Source organism: Ambystoma mexicanum, chromosome 1q (genome assembly GCF_040938575.1).
Source record: "Ambystoma mexicanum isolate Mex_15411 chromosome 1q, UKY_AmexF1_1, whole genome shotgun sequence".
Lineage (NCBI taxonomy): Eukaryota > Metazoa > Chordata > Amphibia > Caudata > Ambystomatidae > Ambystoma > Ambystoma mexicanum.
In genome coordinates this window covers 1,212,930,420-1,212,956,524 of record NC_090922.1, presented here as the reverse complement: position 1 = coordinate 1,212,956,524, position 26,105 = coordinate 1,212,930,420, and the positions used below count along the sequence as shown (strand labels likewise).

Sequence of the window (26,105 nt, the reverse complement as noted above, 5' to 3'; positions counted from 1 at the left end):
GAGTTTAAAAGTGGGAAGTCTGAAAAAGACAACCCTGTGTCACTGCACTAAAGGTGCTGTGTAACACAGTAAAAAGATGATGCCTATGGAGTAGGTGAAGCTCCACAGTCTATGAACACAAACAATGTTAAACACATAGCAAAACACATGTAAGAGTGGGAGAAAAGGCTCACACTCTTACCAGGTGAAAAAAATAAATCCTAGAAATCCAGCAAAGCTGCTGAGGGACTCAGTAGGTAAGGGAAATTAGCCATTCTGGACATTTTTCCCTAACAGTGCTGTTGCGCGCACACGAGACGGCTGCTTACGGTGAGAGCACATGAGTATCTGGTAAGCAGAATGCTGCAGGGGCCTGGGGCAACAGAGACGTCCCTCTGACACCGTGCACTGGCATTACATCAGGCAGCCTGCCCACACAGCCAGGATAGAGTGGAGCACTGGAGGATTTTTCATTTGCATGTAATTACAGTAAATAAGCATAACTCTGCGGACGCAATGCATGCTGTGAGACCAACAAAGTCAGGGTAATAACAGCAATACAAACTCATTGTTGAGATACGTGAGAGAGCACAACCCATCCTAACAGTCAATTGATGTGCAGACTTTGCAGTGCTTAAACGTTTTGGATTAGGTCAATACTTCCTCAACTGTGTCTGGCTCTTGTACACGACCCTGGAAGCCCAGGTCCTCACCAATCGTACCATCTCCTCCCTCTTTCCATTAGGTAGGGGCACCAGGCAGTGATGTCCCTTTTCCCCCATATTGTTCGGCCTCACGATCAAACCCATTGCAGAGTTCATCCGGCAACATCATACATACAGAGGTATCAGAATGAATGGACCCCCTCAATTAATCTCCCTATACGCTGATGACACCTTGCTGTATGTTCGGGACCCCAAAGCTAACCTGGAGCCAATTATGGCAGACATCCATACATTCGCTGAATACTCTGGGGAGAGAATTAACATCTCCAAGTCTGAGCTGTTTCCTTTAACCCCAGCTACCCAAGATCTATCTGGCATGGGCGGGTTCAAATGGTCCCCTGACTGGGTCCAGTATCTAGGTGTGGTGGTGTTCAGGAACAAACACACATTATACATGGATAATCATGAGGGCCTTTTGCAATCATTGACCATTAAGCTGCAGCTATGGACCAGACTTCCAATCTTCTTATATGGCCGTGTGGCTCTCCTTAAAATGATAGTACTCCCCAAATTACTTTATTGTTTTGGCAACATACCCATCTGGCCCGGAAAAACATTTTTTAGGAAACTTCAATCATTAGGCTCCACGTTCATATGGGGTAAGAAGACAGCCAGGATGAAATGGAGCAAATTAATCGAGCTGTTCTCGAGTGGAGGCATTTCAGCCCCAGACTTCGAGCTATGCTACTTAGTAGCCCAAGCAAAGTTCGCCAAGCACTGGTTTGTCCCGGACGACAAGGCAGCACATATCCCTATAGAGAGATATGCGGCCTCCCCCTCCGATGTCCGCTTGGTTATATTTGGCTCCAAACACAAGGACGCCTGTGAGTTTGACCCAGTGAGTGCTACCATACACACATGGTTCAAAATATATAAAAAAAGATTGGATTTGTGAACCCGTATGACCCAGAAATCCCATTATGGAATTTCCCCAATATTGCCCACACGTTCGATAGATAACTTCAGAAGCTGTGGGATGCGGCTAAACAGTTTAAAATGCATGATATGTTCCCGGAGGGCAGGTACATCGAACTGAAGTTCTGTGTAGATGTAAAGGGGAGCGGGAAGCTTAAGTGATTCCACTTTCATCGCATGAAGGCCGCGTTTGCAGCTAAGTGGTCAACATTCCCTGCAGAACCCCCTACACACGAATGTACAAGGGCTATAACAGTGACAGATGGGCGGAAGAAAGGGGTATCTATTCTGTACAGTCTAGTTCAAGCACACTCACCTTCCCACAACACCATGAAAGAGACCTGGGAGCATGACTTGGGGTACACAATCAGCGACGAAAAATGTCTCAGATGCTGCCAGCTCACTAGGTCAGTTTCCCTGAATTCAGGGTTGAGATTAATCCAATTTAAAATGCTTAATCAGTTACACTATTCCCCTGTTAAGCTGGCTAAATTTGTGGAGAACTGCACAGGGAAATATCTGAAATGCGATGCCGCTACGCAAATGCATATCATATGTACTGGTCTTGCCCCCTGGTGGCAAAATTCTGGGACGAGGTGGCAGAGATCCTGGAGGAGATCACTACTATCCCTGCTCACCCTTCATCACTAAAATATCTGTTTGGTGATATAGGTAGAAACTACCAGACGACTATTTAATGTAGCATGTATAGTTGCTAAACGCTGCATATTAAAGTGCTGGAAGTCAATTAATGCACCCCGTAAGGAAGATTTCCTTAGAGAACTTACTATGGTGAATGAGTGTGAAGAGCAATTTGTGTTAAATGTGTCTGCAACATGCCGCCCTAAAGATATCTGGGCCCCCTTTAGAAACTACCTCTGTAATATGTTGTCGGATAACGACTTTACTCCCCTGAATACTCCCTGAAAAGTAAAACATTGTTTGTTTTGCTTTGATTATCAGCTTGCTGTAATGATGGAATTATGCTGCTGATTTTGTGATGCTTTGTTCCAATGTAACTCTCTTTAAAATAAAATTTAAAATAAAACACCTTGTATGTTTTTAATGTACTTTCCTTAAGGTTTGGTCTCAGCGCATGGTACACATATATGGGGCAATAAGCAGGCCTTAAACACACAATTCATTTGTTTACATGATGATGAACTTTAATGTTATTTTCTGGTGATGTTGTTTCTTTCTTCCTTACTTCAGTTTCCCTGTATGTGCCTCTGATTTGTATGATATAATATGATAGTTTATTTATATAGCGCCTATACGCAATGTGTTTCAAAGCACTTCAAGGCAAGGGAGGGAACAAGGGAAAATACAATGACATTCTTAAAGGCCATGAACAGTAAGGATGTGAAATTAACTATCGTACTCGGCCTGACGACATTGTGGGTCTTCATATGTATTGTTTGTACTAACACAAGTATGTAGTAAGTATTGAATAATTAACTATTTATTTCATGTTTAACGTCAGTCAAAACTTTGATAAGGTATCATTCATTATTTTACTATCCAAAATTACCACATCAGAAATATTGTACTTCTATGGTGCATGCTGCAGCTATTGCCTATGTGTATGTATGATTAGGTTCCTGTATTAACAACAGCACTCCAAAATAATGTTTTGTTTAGATGAGTACATTCTTTAATACATTAAGTAGTTCAGGATAGGTCTCCCGATCACCCCTGACATATTTTTTCCAACATTATAAACACAAAATTAATTTCAGATGTTATGTCATCAATGACACTCGTGATGTCATCTTTGATGTCCTGGGTGTTAGTCTTAGCAGTGCATGGTGGTGGTGCGAGTTATGGTTGCTTAGCTTACCATAACTGGTGAATTTCTGGGATTTTTAGGTTTTCCTTGTGACCAAAATATCCCTTTAACGTTTTTTCAATGAATTTCATGAGTTTTTATAGTGCAACTTAACCATAATGTCCTTTTAACAATGTTTTTCACTGAATTTCATAGGTTTTTATGAGTGAAAATGTTTCATGATGTTACATCACTGTATATAAGTTATTAATAATTCCTCTTTTAACATATATGAAAGAACTGTAAACCTCCTTTAACAAACACATTTTTTGGAACACATGGGATGCCAGTCATGGTTGAATTGCCTATGATATGAGGCTCCACTATAACCCCAGGCCCACCAAATCACCCCCTTTATCCACTGCGCCTACCCTGCATTCTAGTTCAGTGTCCACTATACCCTCATAATGTGACCAATGGCGAGTGTTCATGGCTTGCATGGCCAGTCTCCTAATCACTGGGGCATGGGCTTCGGCCATGCCACATTCCCCACTGGGCAAATCAGAGTACACATTTATCCTTGCCGAGGGCCAGGCCCACTGCCCAGGCAGCAAAGTTATATCATTATTTTGTTGTACTTACTTTTTCACACGTTCAAAAAAGTAAAACACAGGACAGATTTGCAAAAGCATGCTTTCAAGTCCTTGCTGATGCTCCTTGCGTAAGTTTTCTGCAACCCCGTCCAGCACTCGGGGCTGCAGCCGCAAGCATAATTTTGTTTCCCATTTAAACATAGAGCTTTGCCCATGCTGCATGCCCCAATAAGTAAATCAGAGTAGGCATTTGTCCTTGCCGAGGGCCAGGCCCACTGTCTATGCACTTATATCACAATTGTTTGTACTTACATTTGGACACTTTGGAAAAATAAAACACATGGCAGATTTGCAAAAGCATGCTTTCAGGTCATTGCTGATGCTCCTTGCGCAGGTTTGTTGTTATACAGTCGAGCATTTCAGGCTGTAGCCGCAAGCATGATATTTTTTCCCATTCAAACCTAGGGCATCAGCCATGCTGCATGCCCCAATAAGCACAGCAAGAGTGCACATTTATCCTTGATCAGGGCCAAACCCATTGCCCAGGCACCAATGTTATAGTACAATTTTTTAACTTGCATTTTGACACTTTAGAAAGATTTGCAAAACCATGCGTTGAGGTCCTTGCTGATGCTCCTCGCGAATGTTTGCTGCAATCCTGTCCAGCACTTCGGGCTGTAGACACAAACAATATTTTTTCCCATTCAAAACTGTCCCATTTTTCGAAAAACATTACCACATAGCCAGTCCCTGGTGGCTATGCCCACTTTAACCCCATTGCTGTTCCCTCGTGGTCATGGCCAGTAGCCAGATTGACCAGGTCATGGCCTTCGGCCATGACTCAGACATTCTGCCCACTGTACATGGCCATAGGCTATACCTCAGTCACCAAAGGTATATTTCTATTTTTTTACCTAAATTATCACACTTTTCAAAAAATTAAACACTGTCACATTTGCAAAACCATGCTTTCAGGTTCTTGCTAATGCACCTTGCATGAGTTTGCTGCAAATCTATCCAGCACTTAGGGCTGCAGCCGCACGCGGAATGTATTTTCCCATTTAAACCTAGAGCTTCAGCCATGCAAGCCCCGATGAGCAAATTAATGTACATGATTATGAAGTAATTGCAGGGCGTTAGAAGGGGTAGATCACTGTGCTTGATCTAGGGCTTTAATCTGATTACCTTGTTGCTAGTGATGATGTTCTTTTGTGAAGGTGCCCTTCTTTCTTCAAGTGTTAGGTTTCGAATTGAAGAGTGAGCCCTGTTCACCTGAGCTCTGGATTATTCAATCAGTAACTGTTATCGTAATATTACAGTTTTGAGAACTATTGTTGGTGCTATATTTATTGTTAGAAGTCAGCCGACATGTGTTTAGACCTTCTAGGCTCTTTCTTAAGGTGTGTGGATTGTGGGCGAGTAGTTGATGTAAGGTTGTGGAAATGAGTCCGGGATGCAATCCCAATATCTTGTCCTCGTATGGTTGCAAATAAGGGTGGTTGATGATTTGGAGGGGTGGTCCGGCAACCATGTGGGGGCCTGGTTTGGCGTGCTCAGTAATTATTTGCTGATTAGCATATGTCTCGGATCGCCTTGGGGCTTGCAGTGTATGCAGCAGTAGTCACAGCAATCTGTTGATGCAATCCTGTACAGCACTTCGGGCTGAAGCCACAGGCAGAATTTGTTCCCCATTCAAACTTATTCCGATTTCGAAAAACGTTACCACATAGGCGGTCCTTTGTGGCCATTCCCACTTTAACTCCATTGCTGGACTCTTGTTGTCATGGCCAGTATCTAGATTGTCCGAGTCATGGCCTTTGGCCCATGACTATACCTCATGGCCATAGGCTATACCTCAGTCACCAAAGGTACACCACTATTTTTTGTACCTACATTATGGGCCTCATTACGAATCAGGCGTTAAGAGATTAACGGCGCCGACCCTTAACGCCTGATTCCGAGGTCCCTTTGCGCCATGGTGAGTTTAACGCCTGCTTTTTTTCCCCACTCCCATTATGCCCTATGGGGAAAATGGGAATGGGGAAGGGTAAAATGGGGAAGGGTAAAATGGGAAATGGGGATTTACCGCCCCACTCACCTTGGAATGGGGCGGTAAATCCGCCATCCACCATGGTGTAAACATGGTGGTAAGGGTACGACCCAGGCGGTACATAATGAGGCCCTATGACACTTTACAAAAATATCAAACACAGACACATTTGAAAAACCATGCTTTCAGGTCCTTGCCAATGCTCCTTGCACAGGTTTGCTGCAAATCCGTGCATGTTTTTTTTTTATAAGTTTCAAAATGTACATACATAAAATAATCATATAATTTAGCCCTCACTTGACAACATTGATTCAGACTTTGCACAAACATTCAAAGGTGGGTCTATAATGTTTCTGAAATCTTTTGTGCACGTTCGTCAAACGGCAGCAAAGTTATAAGCCATCTAACAATGTTGAGACCACCCTCTAATTTTGCCCATTCTTGACAAAATCTCACCAAACTTTGTAAACCGATTCAAATCTAGGTCTAACATCTGTTTGCAAACTTTGTGCAGATTGATCAAATGGCACCAAATATATAAGCTTTTGAAATATTTTGGGACCCCCCCTCTAATTTTGCTCCCTCTTGGCGAAACAGCACCACACTTTGCAGAACCATTCAAGGTCAGATCCAACATGATACTGCAAACGTTCATGCAGTTTCATTGAGGGGCGCCACAGTTATAAGCCATCCAAAAACTGCTTTTCACCAACCCTGTAATGCAGAAATATGTCTGGATGTCCCCGAACATCCAGACTGTTTGCAGACATTCGGAGATGAAATACACCAGTTGTTTGGCTTTTTATGGCCATCTCCCATCTCATGCTCATTACCCCTCACCTCCCCAGAGATTGTTTCATTAGTTTGACAAGTGCAATGTTGTTTTTTTTAATATGTTTTTAATGCAGTGTGCGCAGACACCAGTGGTTGTCCTCGAATCCAACATGGCCACCATCTGAAAGGATTTTGACGCACCTCACATTTATATTAACCAATCAGTGGGCCTGTCCGATGTCCGCAGTCATCACGCCGTCTTCTTGGCCAATCAGAGGCGTGTCCATGCACCGAACAGGGAAGTGAGCCCGCTGAACAAACCCAGATATCACAAATTTTGTTTTGCTACTTTTTGGCCATTTAAAAAAAACTACTGAACGAGTTTACACCAAATTTACAAAAGCATGATTTTGGGACCAATCCCCCACTACTGGTGCAAATTTGGTAAAAATCCGTCCAGCGGTTTGGGCTGCAAGCGTGAGTAAAAATGTGTTGCTGTCGCATCTATGGGAAAAACCACACATTTTGGGACCCCCAACCCCTAACTTAGCTCACCCTGGATAAAACCTCACCAAACTTCGCAGAACCAATCTGACGGGTGATATACTATTTTTGCAAAGTTTTGTGAGGGGGCGAAGTTATAAGCACCCAAAAAGTGCTTTTCTTATGGGTTGAGCAACTTAAACATAACTACACGCCGCTACCGCAGGCATGTAATATATATATATAAAACTCTGGAGAGTGCACCTTCTTAGGTGTTATTTTTTCACAGCTATTTTTAATTTGTGGTACAAGAGGAGGGTTTTAACTAGACCTGGAATAACTACTTACAAATGCACGAACAGTTATTTCTCCAATGGAAGGCTTCCATTAAGTAAGTCAAGGTATTTGTTAATGTGCATGAATTATTCTAGTGAAAAAAACAATTCAAAACAAATAAAAAAGATGAAAGCTGACAGGTGATATAATTGTACCCACAGACATTTGCTCAACTGCAGTTTGCTGCATGCACTTTAATTGCAGTGCTATATTTTAGAAACATTTTAGATTTTAAAGAATACAATATGTCAGGTTTCAGTTTATGACCATATTTGCCTTCCTATATATCGGGGAATTGATGGCACTTTTTACCAGTGCGGACATTCTTGAAGGAAGAATACAGAGGGCAGGGATGGAAAATTGAAGTAATGTTAGGGTACTAGTAGTTGATTTACATTAGCATGCCAGCATTGACATTCTGCGCTCTGGGCACGGTTGGAACATGCAATTAGGCCAGTTCCATAACATAACAAACGCATTTACCATGAAGCCCATTTGGACACTCCCTCCTCTTGGTATTTGCCCTCAGCTCCCATAGCACGTGTCCATTCTTCTCGCTCTAATAACAGCTGTGACCAGGACTTGGGTGTCGGTGAGAACATTTTAAAATGACATGGTTGAAGAATTAACTCCCTCAAGCCACTGTCTCGATTACTGAGCACCTCACCAAAAGGATACGCCCTCAAATTGCCGCAATGCTCTTTGCCGTGTATGGCGGACAGCATTAATTGCTACCAACGGCAGATTCTTAATTGCACCGGAGATAGCGCTGCGATGCCCAAGGGCTGTATGTGCGCTATACAAATGTAAAAAATACAAATTTAAAAAAATATGTTTAAATGCAATTTGCAATTTGAGAAAAGGGGCATTGCCATCTTCCTCCAAACGTCCATGCCTTGTTTAAATGATGGCGTACACAAATGTAAGAAATACTCGACCTCTTTATCTCACACATGCCAACATTGAAATTATTCGAAGATGTCCACGTTGCTGGCGAAAAACGTCATCACTGTGCAAACTGAACCCCTTAATCATTTACAATTCATTATATAGTTGTGAATTCATTGCAGTGTTAAGCCCAAACAGAAAACGTGTTTAGCATAAACTTACTTTAGAGCCGTTCCTTGCTAGCAGGGTCGTGCTAAGCGAAAGCTCACATACCGCAATAGGTCTACCTGTGCAGTATATGCTCCCTTAAAAAGGGTTTGCTTTTCCCTTAAGGGTACTTAAATACAAAAAAACAAAAGCTTAACTCTGATAATGTAACATCTGTAAGATGATAATGAAGATACATGAAGAACTATGTTAATCAATATTAGTACACCGGCAGGGGCCAGGAAGGCGGCCTCCCAGCCAATGAGGAGGCTTGGAACGGGGGCTTTTGCACACGGTACAGCCCGCGGGAGGCCGCCATCTTTCCCTAATCCAGGTTCCCCACACCACTGTGCTCCATCCCCCACCCCACCCTCTTTTTCAACACAAAAAGGCACCTCCCTCCCCACTTACATATTGTTTTCCTGCCACAGCTCCAACGCCATAGACTGCCATGGAACGAGAGAAGGGACTATCTATATTTTAATTTTTTTAAGTTATGAAACGCAATTTACAAGCTACTAGTATTCCGGTACAACGTGCCGGGATACTAATAGCAAAAAGCCTCCAGCTGGGGGAGCATTCCCGCTTCAGGTAATGCCCCAGGGGCCTGCGTTAAAGCCCTCGCTTCACAAGGGTCTGTAACTATAGACCCGGGGAATTACCTGAAGCGGTAATGCCCCCCACCCCCTGTTCGGGGCGTATTGCTTAAATAATGAATTAGCCTTGATATAGCAAAAGATCGCAAAGCACATGTCACCTCCTCGATCACATGTATTGGGTACTAGATGCCGGATGTCATTATATTACCTATGAATTACTATAGTTCAATACTTCCTATGTCCCAAAGGAACATTTCTTAAGAAATCACAACATTTAGTGTGCACTTATTTATGAACTTTAAATCATTGCGTGATATACATTGGGACTGATTTTCAATGCTTTTTTTCAAAGGGATTGCACCATTGTAAGACGATTTTGTAAATTAGGCCCATTGTGTCTCACAAGGACTTGCTGCAGCATGGGCTTGCCTTGTTGCAACAGTCGACATTGGGCCTACTGGCCAATGTTGTCCTAGACGCCATTTTTGTGCCAATCCATCAATGTATGCAAAGGCTGTTGTTACAACCCTACGTCTGGAAGAAGGTTCCACACTTCCTGGTAAAAAGATGTGTTCTTGTGAGAGACTTCGGGTCGGCCATGCTGATCACCAGCGAATACCTGGAGGTTCTGCCACACACCCGAGTAAAGCCATTGGCTGCCCTTAGGATGTGTACTCATAACATCCTAATTTCCATAGGCAAGCATTGAAGCCCGGCAGTGGTGAGTTACTGAGCCCCACACTATCACTCCCATCGATGCCGAGTCTTGTGAGTGCACTAGATCCTTCTCTACTGGCTAGAATTTTGCAATAACTAGTTTCTGCTACTCTATATAAAAGAGGCCACCTGGCTCTCTTATGCTGCAAAAGTGACAGTTGCTAGTATTCAGGGGATATATAGCAAGACCAAGAGAGTGACAGTGAGTTTTCGGCACTGCTCTGAGCTTCCTCATGCCCAGCCAGGGGTCGATTAGCAGAGAGTTCCATATGATGGCTGTACTGTACACCTATGGAGATGTGCTTGGGCCCAAGTTATTGGTCTCTATTGACTTTAATTGGACTTATTTTTTAACTAGTAATTTGTTTGGCTTTTTCTGCTGGATCTCTAAACAGTACCCGGATGTCCAAAAAACCCATATTCCACAAGCAGATCGAGTAGATGCCATTGGTTGCTAGTGAACTGGAATTTCCGCCAGGCTCGGGGGAACACTAAAACAAATGAAGCAGTGTCAATGCCAACAGTTCGGGCTTTTGTGTAGGCATGGGATAGGCATTTGATAGGCAGTGCCATAACGGTACTAACTGGACATTATTGGTAGCAGGTGCAAAATGGTGCCAGTACCTGAGCATAGAATAGCAATGCTTAGCAAATGCCTAACACCTATACACAAGCCAAAACCTTTGTCATTGTCAATGCTTGTTTTAAAGAGGATGTCAGTTCATAGATAAGCATACTGTTTGTGAATCAAGTGATTGAAGCACACTTGATTTGCACATTTTGTTTACGCCAGTAGCACATTTAAAGCTCTAATTAAGCCATTAACTCACAGAAGACTGTTTTCCAATAACACTGGCAGGCTGTTAGAGCACAAAGTTTGATGTTACTACGTGTTAAAGCTAGGTCAAACAGTTTTCAGGAGGATATATTTTGGGCAGGGAGGGGCAGAAAATGTGTGTGAATGGCCATGGGAGGTCAAAAGGTTGACAAATAAAACAACACTGACAAGCACTCTCACCTCAAATTCCCTCCCATCTGTACTCCACTGCACTAGTTTGTATTCATGGCTCGTACTCTAGCGCCACCAAATAGCCAAAATTAAAAAGACATTATGAAAATGCCAATAGTGACCAGATATCAATTTAAAGCTCCCGTATTTGAGCTCTGCACATAGTACGCAACTGGGACTCAACCTCTGTCTGCGTTGAATCAGCAGCGAACTACCACAGGTTAATCAAAGGCGTTAAATATCTGCAGTGTTGAAATGTTGGAAAAGTAAACATGCACCTTTCTAAAGACCCTTTGTTCAAGTGTGCAGAGAGAGATTCGCTTCTGATATCACGCTGTGCCAGCGCCCATAATCTATCGCCCGCTGTAATGCAAACATATTAAAACGCCGCGCGAGCGAGATAATGGCAACGAGTTGGGTGCTTCCTTCTCAGGAATGTCGGCCGGTTTTATTAGCTGCGCCATGGAAACGCGTTTCTAAAGGTGCGAGGGGCAGCGTCTTCCTAATTGCAGCTTTGTACAGTTTTGAATGATGAATGACTTCGGTGGCGGCGCGGTGCCAGAAGAGCGTGATTCATGATAATATCTGTCTCGAATGTCACCCTGAGAGAAAAGAAGAAACCCTCGCTTGGCGCGCGCTGCGCCGCAGCTGTCTCGCGCGGCTCTCAGGTCTCTGCCCCATTGACGTCACTGCGCGCTTTCAAACCAGTCCAGTGTGCCTTGTAAACCCGCTCGCACGCGCGCGCGCCGGGCGAGGGGGCCGAAGGGAGACGGATTCCGAGCTCGAGGTTCACTGCACGAGGAGGGCGTGGCTTCAGCTCCACAATGGCAGGAACCTGCTTTTCAAGCGCGGGGCCCCTGCGCCGGCTACAATGCCGGGTTGCGTGCAAATGTTAAGCTCACGTAGGTTTGGAAATTGCCAAACTGTAAAGACTTTCAGGCAGAGAGACGGGCGCGGTTTCGAAAACAATGATGCAGGCACCATTTTAACCTTAGATAGGCGACTCTTCATTTTTTTGCAGAAATATCATATTGCCTTCCTGCCAAGTCATTTTACCCTCATTTTGAGAGAGCACGCCATGCAGTTGCTATCATTCTTCATATTTTTGTAATGTGCCAATCCGTTTAAACAATAGTGTGTAGAATTATTGCTTGAGGCCTCATGAATGGGAAAGAAACCCGCAATGCTTCTACTTTATAGTAGTATGTTATGTTACCTGAATTTATAGAGCGCACGGTCGCCCAGAGGCATCATGGCGCTGGTGAGGAAGCTACTGACCAGGAAGAACAGTGAAAAGCCGGAGAACTAGAATAGAGTGGTTTTCCGAAATTTCCTGAAGGCCAGATGGTTAGATGTAGATTTGAGTGGCAGTGGGAGGGTGTTCCAAAGCTTGGCCGCAGCAATGGAGAAGGCTCTGCCGCCAAGTCTTTCCCGGTTATACCTGGAAACAGCAAGTAAGTTGGTGGCCGAGGAGCGGAAATTGCGTTCCGGGATATATTGGGAGAATTTGGATTGAAGGAACTCAGCTCCTAAGCCATGAATGGCCCGGTGGGCAATACATTGTGACTTGAACTTAACTCGCTGGGCCACTGGAAGCCAGTGGAGTCGGCGAAGCACTGGCGAGATATGCGCACCATAAGTAGAGTCAGTGGCTAGTCTGGCTGCCAGGTTCTGCATACGTTGGAGTCGTTAGAGGAGGCCCACCGGTTGAGAAAGGTACAGAGAATTACAATAGTCCAACGGTGAGAGGACTAGCGCAGCCACCACGGGAGGACGCATAGCTACCGGGATCATAGGAAGGACTCTCTTTAGTACCCTGATATGGTGGTGGGCGGACTGGCAAACGGCTGTCACCTGATTTGACATGGATAGGGAAGCAGAGAGAAAAAGCCCCAGATTCTTCACTTTGTTGACTGGGCAAGGCAGAGGACCCAATGACGTAGTATAACGCGTACGCAAAGCTCAGAGAAACCTGGTTTATTGGGAGGCGACATGTTTCCCCCTATGTTTTAAAAATATGATGTATTCAAGGGAATAAGAAATACAAAATAAAAATGTTCCTTCGTTGCTCCGTTAATAACCACAAAATTTTATGTGTGACTCAGCCCACCTCTGTTTCCTGTGCCATACTGTGTCATGGGCAACATACCACAATTGATGGAGGCCCTACGCACACATAAGATAGTGACATTGCGGTTCTAGTTAGTATGAGTGGGTGTAAGTAGGACACGCCCTCTAACTACAGCCACCTCTCCCCCCACCCACTGGTGGGTGCCTAATAATTGCTTGGAGCGTGTGGTTAAGAAACAAAAGGAGGGGCCAGTTGCACCAAACATACAATACCAGTGCACCCCAGCTCTCCTTCTGTTTCCTGATGAGAGGAGCTAAGCCCCTGCAGGCAGCACTTTCACTCAAGGAGCTGCATGGTTAAAGGGATGCCTACAGGTGGTCGCCAACCACCTCAAGCAACCCTTTACCATGCTGCTCCTTCAGTGAAAGGGCTGCCTGCTGGGGGTTAGCTACGCTCACTAGGAAACAGAAGGGGGTTTGGCATGCCCAGACACGCTTTTTATTTCTTAGTCACGAGCCAACTCGCCGTTGGCAGCCCTTGTACCAAGGTGCAGCATGGTTAACGCAGTGCCTGCAGGTGTCAGTGCTTCTGATTAGAAAAAAGGAGAAGCATAAGCTGATGCTGCTTCTTTTTTCTAATCAGAAGTGCCAACACCTGAAGGCAGCCCTTTAACCATGCATCGCTTTGGCAGAACAGGCTACCCCAGGGTTCAGCATATCTTGTACTAGTTGGGGGTGAGTCCTGGCAGGGCCCCAACTCTGGAGCCCTTTTTAGAGACTGCTGGGGCTCTGCCCCAGGTAGCCCCAGTCCACTTAAAGCCCTGACTAGTGGAATGCCTGTGGGGGAGGGGATGTGTAACTTTTAGATTCAGCTTTCCAAAAGTGGTGGGACTGACTACTAAACATCTCATCCTTCTGAGGTTAATAAAATGAGTGTCATTGAGTTTCTTCTTAATGGCTCGCTTGCCTGTCCTCTCACCCTCTTTTGGCCGGTGACACAGCCCCAAGAGTCAGTTCCCTCACCTGCCAATCCCCTTGCCTGTTCGCAAGTTTCAATGAGGATCTCCCCTGGACAATCTTCATTTTTCACACGACTTTTCATTTGAAAAGGTTGACAGGTATGGACTTGCTATCAGACAATGCATGCCATTCCGTACATTTAGCCTCCAATATAGATGCCATTTATTATTATTTATTTAAGATCAATTGAAACTTTAGAATTGGGCATGGTTAAAAGAGTGATGTCTGAAAAATGAGTGCTTGTTTGCTAAAGATTTATTTTCCATTGATAGAAATGGGTTCCAAAATAGCAGCATGGCAGAGGAAGAAAACATAGTGATTATACCATGCATTTGAATGCTTCTCCCGCAGCTAAAACAGATGGATGTATAATTAGTGGGTGATACTGGAGATGATGCAATGTGCAGTAGAGCCTTTACACAGTGGTGGCGGGTGAATTTGTAAATAGTCAGCGTCAATGTCTTGCCAGAGTTGGCCTTGAGCAAGTTGCATTTTGCTGGTCAGCCAGAACCAGCCTAGATAGGTTGGTAAGGGGTTCTCCCTCAGAATTCCTTAATGATAACAGTTGAAATGGTGCATTATACAGCACACATTTCTGGAAATGTGAAAACAATCATAGAACTTAACCTCATTTCTGTAGGGGAATAAAATACTTCAGTAGATGGTAGGATGCCTTTGGCAACACATTTTACTTACACGGTAGACATCTCCTCTCTTCTTATGACCCCAGTTGACCTTGGAATCCAGTGCACAGCTCTTGTTTAGGTGGCCTCCTACCTTTCACATTGATCCTTCTCCATCGCGTGGGACACAGCACCTCGCTACCTGTCGGCATCCACCAATCTTCTATCCTTCGCCCATTGCTGTTCACCACCTACTCCTCCTCCATCGGTCAATGAATGGCCTCTTTTGGGTTCTTCTACCACCTCTTTGCAGATGACAAGCACGTCTATTTCTCCTTCCCTTCCTTTACGCCATCTCTTTGCTCGCATATTTGCTTGCTTCTCCCTGATCATTCACTGGATGATAGCACTTCTGTGTTTTATGCTTAACTCTTCCTCCATGACCGAAGTAATCTACCTTTCTACCTCCACTACCCTCTCCTTCCTTCAGCGATCTCTTTTCCACTTAACATACCCCACACCCCCACCAAGGCACTAAACCTTTGCACTCTTTTTGCGAGAGGCCTGAGCCTGCACCAGTTTATTTCTCCCCTGACTCTGGCAATGTTTAAATTGCTTAATGGCAGGAACATCAGTTTCCTTGACTACTGTGCCAGCTTCCTCCTTGATGCTCCCATCTTCTCCTTGTCCCTGCTTGACAAAGTATCCAGCTTTGCCACTCATACCAGCTACAACATTGCCCCCTTTTCTCCATCCGCTAAACACTACCTGCCTGCTAGTTGGCTTTCCATGAAAAAACAGTGCCTTTTAAAATGTCTACTGTATGTTTTCAAATCCCTTGCACTTCCCTACTCATATAACGCGATCTCCCAATACAACCCTCAGCGCATCTTCTGGTCTCGTACACTCGCTAACCATCGTGTGACTTCGCGGGCCATCGCTCGCTCCTGCTCCTTCTCCATTCCTGACCTACATCACTGGATCTCCCTCACTCCCTATGTTACAAAAAATACTATCTGCTCCTTCAAACCCTCACTAAAGCTCCACCTCCTAAACCAATATGGAGCACCTTACTGCCCCTCCCTGATTAGCCAACACCTGTCCCCATATAGCCAATCACCTCAGACCTCTGTTTGTAGAATGTTTCTCCTGCCCACGGTTTCTGTATCATGTATTCACCACTCTCACTGGTCAGTTGCTCACTACCAAAGAAAATACAATGAAAGAATAAAATGGCCGTGGGCACCAAACTCACCCCATCATGCACTGCTTTGTTCATGGGGAACTTTGAGTGAAGCCATGCATTCAAGGGCACCACGCTAAGGTATACTGAAGATATCCTATCCTGGGCAACAACATCAGTGATATTGTGAGTAGTTAGGAGGCCTTAGAAGTTATTCTTAAAAAATACTTTAAGAAGCACCACAAAAATGATAATCAGAATCTTGAATTCACGGTGGCTAGCAGCACATTTTTGTCATGTTGCTGGTCCTGTATTCATCTGTCAGGGAGAATTCTCATAAATGGCTGATTTCCTTTACCTAAAGAGTACCCGAGCAGCTTTGCTGGATTTCCAGGATTTATTTTTTTCACCTGGTAAAAGTGTGAGCCTTTTTCCCACTCTTACATGTGTTTTGCTGTATGTATTTTTACTGTTTGTGTGATCTTGGGCACTGGAGCCTCACCTAGTCCATGTGCACCACTTTTTGTGTGTGTTCTATAGCACCTTCAGTGCAGTGACACGGTTATAGGTCAAAGGATCGAATCAAAAGGATCGAAATACAATAGGGTCAAATCAAAAGGACCGAAAACAAAAGGGTCGATTTTTTTTTTCTTTTTTTAGGGGCTCTCCCCACAAACTCCCTTTTTTGTTGTAAAAAACACTTTTTTTTCCTATACGGAAACCCAAAAATATAAATATATAAAAAATAAAAATCGACACTTTTGTTTTAGGTCCTATTGACTCGACCCTATGGCATTCAATCCTTTTGGATTCAAACCTTTGACCGGACACCCAGTGACACGGTTGTCTCTGAGACTTCCCACTGACTCCATTTTTCTGGGGCTGACTACTGTCCCCCAGAAACAGGTAAAGTTGCCATTAACTTTATATAGTCACTGTAAACCACAGACCCAATACACCCCATCTTACATGGAGTATTGGAAAGGGTTAAATCTTATCCCTTTTTGTCTGTGCCTCTTGGAGCCTTGGTTCGCTCCCATAACACTAAGACTTGGCTGTTGGCAGTGGTAACTACCCTACCTTTTCTACCGCGATTATCTTATATAAGTGTGGTGACGTTTTAGGCTATTATATTAGCCTCGAACATAAACCCGCCTGACCAAATGCATTTTATTTTGGCTCCGGTTGGGTTTAGTCTCCATTTCTTTTTGTTAAAGTCTTTCTCGTGTTTTAATCTGCGCGCCAAACAGGGGATGGTTCCTTTGTTCGCTGTCTTTTCGCGGGCTTCTGCACAGAAGCCCTCCTTAAGGCACCTGATAGTCTGGGTAGGAAGGAAGTGAGGGAGGGATCTTCGGACCTCTGCCATGGGTTGCCTTAGTAACCTAAGTCGCACTCTTGTCTGATTGACTAAGGGGACTGGCCTTGCCTAGCCAGCCACCCTGCTGTGTAATTGACATCCAGGCTGTATGATGGGGGAAAACTGCATAAAAAGCAGCTCTCTGGGACTGGAAGAGCAAAGTCGCAACTGGAATGAAAGAACCAATGAGGAACTGGAAGAAGAGTACCCCTACCACGTCTGAACCGCCAAGTGAAGCCCTGGTGCAGGTCCAAATCTCCAAATCCGACGACAGAGAAGATCCTCCAGGAAACTTTTTCCCTTGAGTTGGTGGGACCAACCAGTTCACACAAACTACAAACCAGGATCCCTCCTCTGGTCGAATTCACTGTACAGAGCTACAGTGGGCCGGATAGCCAGGAAGGTCAGATCCTGCTTGGGTTTTAAGGAGCGCACGTTTTATTCGTTGTTTTGCTCTGCTGCTGGCTTCTTCCCTGGGTGGCGCAGGACCCTCCAGTCTTCCTACTTCGTGTCTGTCCGACAGTCGCTTCAGGAACCGTGAGCCTGCAGGGACCATCAGGAACGTCTGCCTCAGCTACAGCTCCCTCTCCGTTTTAAGGTACTGTGCAAATCCGGTTGTCCGTTTCGGTCAGCCATGGTGAAAGTGTTTGAAATCTTTCTCCAATCCGAGGGCTTGTCCTTCTCTTCTCTTTGAACTAACTTTTCTACCAACCAACCTCGTCCGGAACTTGTGCCACGAACTTTACCGCGAACACTGAACCCTATTATCTTGAGCAAAAGACTTTTGAACCATTGACTTTGGCCCTAAGCCTTTTCTATCTGATTTTAGTCTCGTAGTCTCTCTTGTTCTACTGCCCTGATTACTTACCTGTTGGATCTGCCTAATTTCTAATAACTTTGGCTTTCCCTCCCTTTTAAATTGCTGGAGTGCCATTTTACTCCCACTTCATTTGTGAGCTTAACTTGTCTGGAATTTAAGGGAAGTGGTGTGGGGTATTTATGATTGTGATTTTTGACTTGCTTAGAATAGTTAAATGTTATACAACTGTTGAGTAAATAAATATATATTCCTTTACTTAGAAACCCTGAGTCAGTGTTTGCCTGAACCATAGTAATTGCTGTCCCTTTGTGTAACTCCTTGTACTGCTCACTTACTCTTGAGATAAGTCTGGCTGCTCCGCTACTGCTACCACTATAACTGTGTAGGTCAGGCTTGTACCAAAGGTGAAATTGTACTGTCACTTGTAGTCTTAATTGTGTGTAGTGCTCCCAAAGTGAACTGCATATAATTCTTCCAAATGCTGGTGTACAGGGGTGAGGATAAAAGTATAGTAGTTACACTTGGAGTGCTGCTATTACCTTGGATCAACTAACCACAGGCTAACATCACTAAAAAGCACAATTAATCATGTCTGATATGGAAAGCCACAGTCAGGAGACCCTCCTGAGTTACACTGCTGATTATTTAAGAAACATGTCTAAAGAAAGGAAACTCTCTGCCAAAGGCAAAAAGTTTGAATTAGTTGGAAAGTTGTTAAAGAACCCAAGTCTAGGGAGTGGGTCTGAAATGCCTGACTCCTTAGCAAATGTGGAAAGTATTGAGGATGATGCTATGTTTGTTAATGATGAGTTGGAAGAGGTAGATGTGTCTCCTAATGTAGGTCTCCCTGCTCCCTTGCCTGCTCAGCAACCACAACCATTGTCCACTGGGACCCCCACGGGTCCTACACTCAGTCCTGAATTCATTGCTCTAGAAAAAATGAGGCTTGAACTAGAATTCAAACGGTTAAATTATCAAACTGAACATAAGATCAAGAACTGAAACTCAGAGAAATGGAGTTGAATCAGGAACTTGAAAAGAAAAGATTGTCTCTTGAAAATGCTTTTCTTCCAGAGTCTTCTAGGTCTTCCAGTCCTTAGAGACCATGTATGCCTAAAGACATTGTGGGTATGTATGAGGTTAAGATTGATAGTTTGGATTGGTTGGCAATGTTTGAATATAACCATGGTATTCAAGGTATCACAGGGAATCAATTGCTTCCCTGGCTCTTCTCTAGGCTACCCCCTTTTGCATCTGATGTTGTAATGGAGTTGGGGGAGGTGGATAGGATGGATTATGAGTGTGTGAAGCTAGCTTTAATTGCTAGATTTGGGAAGACCCCTTCCCAGTACCTTAAGAGGTTTAGGACCATCAAAAAGCATGATGGTACCCCTTGGCCTACCTGGGTATGTGAGTGTTTGAAAAACTTAGATGGTTGGATTAAGGGTTACAGAGTAAACACTTATGAAGGAATGAGAAATCTTGTTATGTTGGAGTCTATTTTTGATGTCTGCTCTCCTGAGCTCAAACAGCACTTAGCTGATTCTAAGAAGATAGATCCAAAGAAGCTAGCTAAGGCTGATGACTTGTGGGTTGCCAACAGGGCTACTCAAAAGGATTCTGGGGCTACTCAGAAAAAGGATGAGGGGAAACAGCCAAAGAAAGACAACAAAGAGAATTCTAATACCTCCAATCCAAAAGAGGGCCACAAACAGCAACATAAGGGTAAACCACAAGGGAATCCAAATCAGGCTAGTGCACCATCTGGGACCCAAACCAGATGGAGGTCAGAACAAACCCCCATTCATTAAAACATTTGTGAAATGTTATGTTTGTGGGACAACTGACCATGTGAAAGGGGATCCCAGAGGTAAGGGCAAACCTTCAGGGGTCCACACTGTCTCCTTAGCCTTCTCCCAAGAGGACGAAGTGCCTATGGCAAGTGGGAACTTTCACTTACTGGCTGATGAACCCATGACCGTCTCAACCAGTGTTTCTTTAGTGTCCCTGGGCTTGTGGGAACAACAGAATTTAGATGTCTATAATTCCATCCCAGATAATACTAAAGAGTATTATAAAGATAGTGTTCTTGTGAATGGTCAGGAAACCCCTGCCATCAGAGACACTGGAGCCAGCATAACTGTGGTGGATGAATCATTTTTCAAGGTGGAGGATGTTGATAAGGTACCCAAACAACTCATCAAGTTAGCTGGAGGCCCGCTGCAAATGCTTCCCCAGTCACCAGCTCTCATCCAGTGTAATGACATGACTGTCAAGACACCTGTTAGTGTGCAGATTGAAGTGCCTGGGAGAGTCCTGTTGGGTAATGACCTTAAAACACTTGGAGTTGTGTCAAGCACCCCAGGCCAGTAAATGGAGCTCACAAGGTCTGCGAGCGAGAGAACCTTGAGAGGCTCTCCAGAGGAGATGATGGAAGAAAATATCACTGGCATTTCTAGAAAAACAGAGGTAAAGGGAAACCAAAGACCCCCAGGAAAAAGTCAGACAGCACCCCTGTGCTACCAACAAGAACATCACCAAGATTGTCCAAGGTCACTCCTGTGACACCTCCACCTGCTGAGGCAGAGTGTAAGGTGCAACCTTGTGTAGTTGAACCAATATCTGAAGAGTCAGATATAGAAGAAGACACTGTCTTTATTTGGAGATCTTGCCCCTGTTGAACATCCTGAGCTGCAGTCTTTACTGGCAGAAGGGGGACCCAACAGGGCAGACTTTAACGAAGGACAGAGAGAGTGTCCTACTCTCGAAGGTCTTCAACAACAGGCTTCTAACCAACTTGATGGGCAAGAAGTTGGAAAGCACAGGTTAAGCCGGGAAGATGGCCTCTTCTACAGTGAACCGACTGAGTCTACCCCTGGGGACTGCAAAAGACTTGTAGTGCCCCTTGCTAACAGACTCCAGTTCCTACAGTTAGCCCATGAGATACCTTTGGCTGGTCACTTAAGTTTCAAGAAGACCAAGGAAAGGCTCTCTCTCTACTTCTATTGGCCTAAGATGAGTTCAGAAGTAGACAAATTCTGTAGGAGCTGTCACACTTGCCAAACCTCTGGCAAGAGTAGAGCCAAGAATGTGGCACCCCTGGTGCCTCTCCCAGTGGCGGGAGTTCCCTTTGAGAGGGTGGGCATTGACATTGTCCGTCCCATTGACCCTCCCACATCTTCAGGGAACAGGTTTATTCTGGTTGTAGTAGACCATGCGACAAGATACCCAGAAGCCATACCTATGAGAACGGTTACGGCTCATGCTGTGGCGAAGGCTCTACTTGGTATTTTTACCAGAGTAGGTTTCCCTAAGGAAGTGATATCCAACAGGGGATCCAACTTTATGGCCCACTACATGCAAGCCATGTGGAAAAACTGTGCTGTCACTTACATGTTCTCTACAGCCTACTATCGACAGACAAATGGACTGGTAGAGAGGTTTAATCGTACTATGAAGAGCATGATAGGTGCTTTCGAGGAACCTCTTAAGAAAACGTCGGACCTTCTACTGCCATGCCTTCTCTTTGCATACAGAGAAGTCCCTCAGGAGGGAGTTGGATACAGTCCCTTTGAACATTTCTATGGCCATCCAGTCAGAGGTCCATTGGCCCTGATCAAGGAGGGGTTGGAGAGTGCGCCTTCCCCCAAGCCAGTCAGAGTGACTGACTATGTGATAGGTCTCCAGAGGAGAATGTCACACATGATGGCAGAAGCAAGTGATAACTTAAAAGCAGATCAGGCTCTGGTGAAACATTTGCATGACCAGAAGGCCAGCATGGTTGAGTTCTCTCAAGTCCAGCTTGTACTAGTTATGGTGCCAACAAGGCAGAGGGCCTTGCAGGACAAATCGATAGGACCCTTCGAGATATGCACCATTTGGTCAGGCTCAGAGCGTCCCATAGTACAGTAGGGCAATGCCTGAAATGCAGAACTAACAAGATAATGTGGCCCAGTTCATGGGTGAAAGTCGGCCTGTTTTTTGCCAAAGTGAGCCATTTTGATGATATGCCACACTGTGCGGTTTGTAGTTCTGACCCTTATTACTGAACACACATTCTTTAAAATGCATAATTTGTAATACACATTACCAAAAAACTCAACTTGGCGGGTACCATTTGCCACTGTATGCCACTTCCTGATTGGTGCCCAAGCCAATTTGATGCCCTATTCTGACCCTGAGTGTGGTACAAGACCTCAGAACAGACAGGGAAATGCTTGCCTTCTAGGACTAATGTGGAGAACTGTGCTAACTCATTGTGTTCAGAATACCCCCACCATGTTCAAACCTTTCGTGGTCCTCCAACCCCTTACTTTGGCGTGTCTCACAACATTTGAATGTCAGTTCATTGCCCTCACTGGTCATGAACTGATAATTGGCTAGTCTTTTGTGAAGAACACGTTATCACTTTCAATTTCGAGTCATGGCTTTGTTTTTTTATTTATTTTCTCCTTTCACTCTGTTGTGGGTAGTAATCAAAGGCCCCAAACCACAGAACTGAAGGGCCCATGGGAAATTGTCTGCCAGCATTCAGAAACCTGCACTCAAAATTTAGCCAACTTGAGTAGACTATGTGGGTGTCTTTCTGCAAGGGAAATCCAGAGAAGGCAAAAACAAAAATGTAATCCGAGTGCAGCTTTGAAAAGCACATCACATTGTGGGCTGCGAAATAAATGCGTGATTTTTCAATGAAACTGTCACCCAACAAAATGGGGTACATTGTGACAATTCAGACCCACTTTTCAGCAGAAGAACACACAGCAGATAATAAAAAGTGTATTTTATTAATGCCTGAAAGAAACAGCCCTGCACTTTCAGCGCAATAGCAAAGTGAACCCTGATCATTATAACCCACTGTATGTCAAAGAATGAAGGCTGAGGTTAGAAATTGTAATCTGTGACTTCCCATTCAGCCAAGAACAAATGGTGGGACAATGGGCAAACTCTACAAACGACTTCCCCCACTGCAAGCCTGGCTTAGACCCCAGCTGCTCACAACTGCAATACATTGTTGGCTTGCCTGAAAGGTGTTGTCCCTGAAGGCTGGGCACTCTGCAGAGACAAATGGTCCTGGCTGGTGATTGTCCGGAATGTAGAGGGGAGGTGTGAAAACAGCTGCTATAATTAAGAGGAGCTAACCTTTGAAAGAAATACAAGAAATTGATGCCTTTCAGATCAAAATGGTGGCCCCCTTCAGATAAGATTGTGACATCACAAGGCCAGCCAGGATCATTATCTACAGTGAGGGATCACTGTGTAGCAAATGCATCTCCCATTTACGATCTGTAGCCACCAACATCAACAGCAAAACTTCAACCACAAAGAGACTAATAAAAACTCTGATCACAGGCTGGCCCATAGAAACTAATGGCCTGGAGGCAGGAGAGCTACCATGTTCCCAGCATAAAGATTTACTATTAATTTAAAAGGGCTATCATAATGTAGACCTTTTTCTCAGCAACCGTACTGATTACATGTATGTTTCATTTTTTAGATAATTTCAAGGCAATTTTGGTGATATAAAATTCACCCACCTGTGACTCACTGAACTGTAATGCCATCAAAGATGGGTTTCTGGCTGATGTGAAAATTTTCAAAATTTGACAGTTGGCGAGTGGGTGGAGGTTGAAACTTGCAATATGTATAATACGTTCCGTGTTCCTAACGATGATGCAAAAATGGCCGTGCAACATGGTGCGGACTTGGCTGTATTTTTATTACATTTCCCTTGATTAGCTGAATCGGAAAATAGATATATTATGGCAGTTACTAGTAAATCACAATGTTTTTGATACATAACAAGCTTTTGTAAAAATATTTGACATGAGAACAAATGGCGATTACAAATGAGATTTGCCATATGTCTGCTCCAGACTCCTAAACCAACCCTTAGAGTTGGGCTGGAGTTTGGAGAAGAGAGAAGGGTAACTGTCCAATCATATTAGCGAAAACTCTTGCAGGGTAATCCCCAAGATTGTAAACTTGATGGTTTCATCTCTGCTATATAAAGTGAATGCACCATGAAAATGGGAAGAGCTGCTGAAACATAGGACCTGACAGCTGCAAGGAATCACCCAAAGGAGATTGCACCTCGGTGGAGCTGACTGGGTACTATGGTGGAGTGCTGGGGGCCTTCGTTGAGAGTGGAGCGACCAAACCCCTGCCCTATCCCCCAAGCGGGACCTGAAATGCAGCTGGCCTTCCTGAACTTTAAACAGAGGGTTTCTATGTAAGTAGAACTGAGCTCTGGGAAACCAAAAGGTGGGGGAGACTGCTTGCATTAAATGCATTCCCTTTATAGTGGACAGGGAAAAAACAGTGTAGATCCTTAGCCTATTCAACAACTAAAAAATAGTAATTTAATCAATTCCCCTTGGCAGAACACCACAGGGTGATTTTTGTTAAAATTAGAAAATTAGCAAAGTTCATTCCTGGTGTGTGCTGAAAACTATAGACTGTAATTTAATTGGGTGCTCCTATTTATCCTGTTGACCCAACCTCAGTAGGAAGAGGGGTATCTTTGTCCCTAAACTAAAAAAATCCCTAAACGGCCAGCTTCCCCAACACAAGGACTTTAAGTGAGGGGGGTCGGAAATCCAAAATTCTCAAATCATCCCCATTTTTGCTTTCCAACTCCCCCAACACAGGCCTTTAATTGGAGGAGGGGTACGGGGGGTCTGAAATTTAAAATTCTTCAATCAACCTAATTTTTCTGTCCGACTTCCCCAACACAGACCAAAGTAAGGGGGGGGTCTGAAAAAGTGCTAAATCACCCTGGAATTATTTTAAAACGAAAGTGTAGATGAAATAATAACTGACAGATGCATTTGCACAAATTTGTAAAACTAAACTGCTAGCCTTTTAACTGTGCAGGAAAATCGAAATTGCTCAGCATACGTAATTGTTTTCTTTTTATTTATTGATCTGTTAAATGATTTCTTGAAGTGACATTTTCAGAAAGAAAATTATTGTAATTTGTGCTTTTCCTAACCCATTGCTGTGATTCACTTGTGTGACAAGAAGCTATTTGTGAGCCACAAAGAAGGTGGTATGCGTAATTTAGTGTGTTTTCTATTACCGATAATTCAAATAAAAACAGATATATTTCCTATACACGGCCTTGTTCTTGGCTCACTGTGGGAACGGGGAGGGCGGATGTTAGTGTGTCTCTCTATGGGTGTGTGTCTCTCTATGAGTCTTTAGAAAGGCCAATGCTAAAAAAATGTAATTGAGTATTGCAAGGCTCCCTGACAACAATGAAAATTAACATACATGCAAATTACACTCTGTCTTGTACTCGAGGTTGTTCTTCACCACGCACAATTCTTCTGCTTTTATATGATGTTGCACGAAAATCACAGCTGTGAGTGTGCATACTACTATTTAGGAGCTTTGCCCAGAAGATTCTTTGTGATTTGTCCCATGAGTACACCTTGTTAATATCTCCAGGTTTTCACACTATTTTTTGCATTGATATTCTTTCACTTATGTTACCTTTTCCTCAATAGTATTTTACTTTCCCATTTTTAAATGCTTTTATCTTTTTTCACTTTTCCATTTTACTTTAATATGTCAAAATTAATCTGCTGCCTACCTTGCAAATAAATATGGGTATGACACAAGTGTATTTATTTAGACTAAGGTTGTCCAACATACGGCCCGCGGGCCACAATGCGGCCCTCCAAGCCATTTCATGTGGCCCGCAAGGCTGTACAGACAACATTGAACAAATAAAGAAATACACCGGGCCGTGGTGGAGGACTGTTACTGCCTCTGGTGCCCCCTAAATGGGTGGGGGGGCACCAGAGGCAGTAACAGGCCACGGCCCGGTTTATTTATTTATTTGTTCAATGTTTGTCGGGTCCGTGGACCCGATTAATTTATTTATTTCTGCAATGTTGGGCGGACCCAACATTGCAGAAATACATAAATTAATCGGGTCCACGGACCCGGCAAACATTGAACAAATAAATAAATAAACCAGGCCGT

At 44.1% G+C, this 26,105-nt stretch overlaps 1 protein-coding gene across 4 annotated transcripts in view; it reads left to right on the top strand.

Annotated features, from left to right (window-relative positions):
- The window catches only part of PDE4B (phosphodiesterase 4B), a 2,420,935-nt gene that overhangs the window by 1,810,847 nt on the left and 583,983 nt on the right, over positions 1 to 26,105 (top strand). The window lies entirely within an intron of this gene.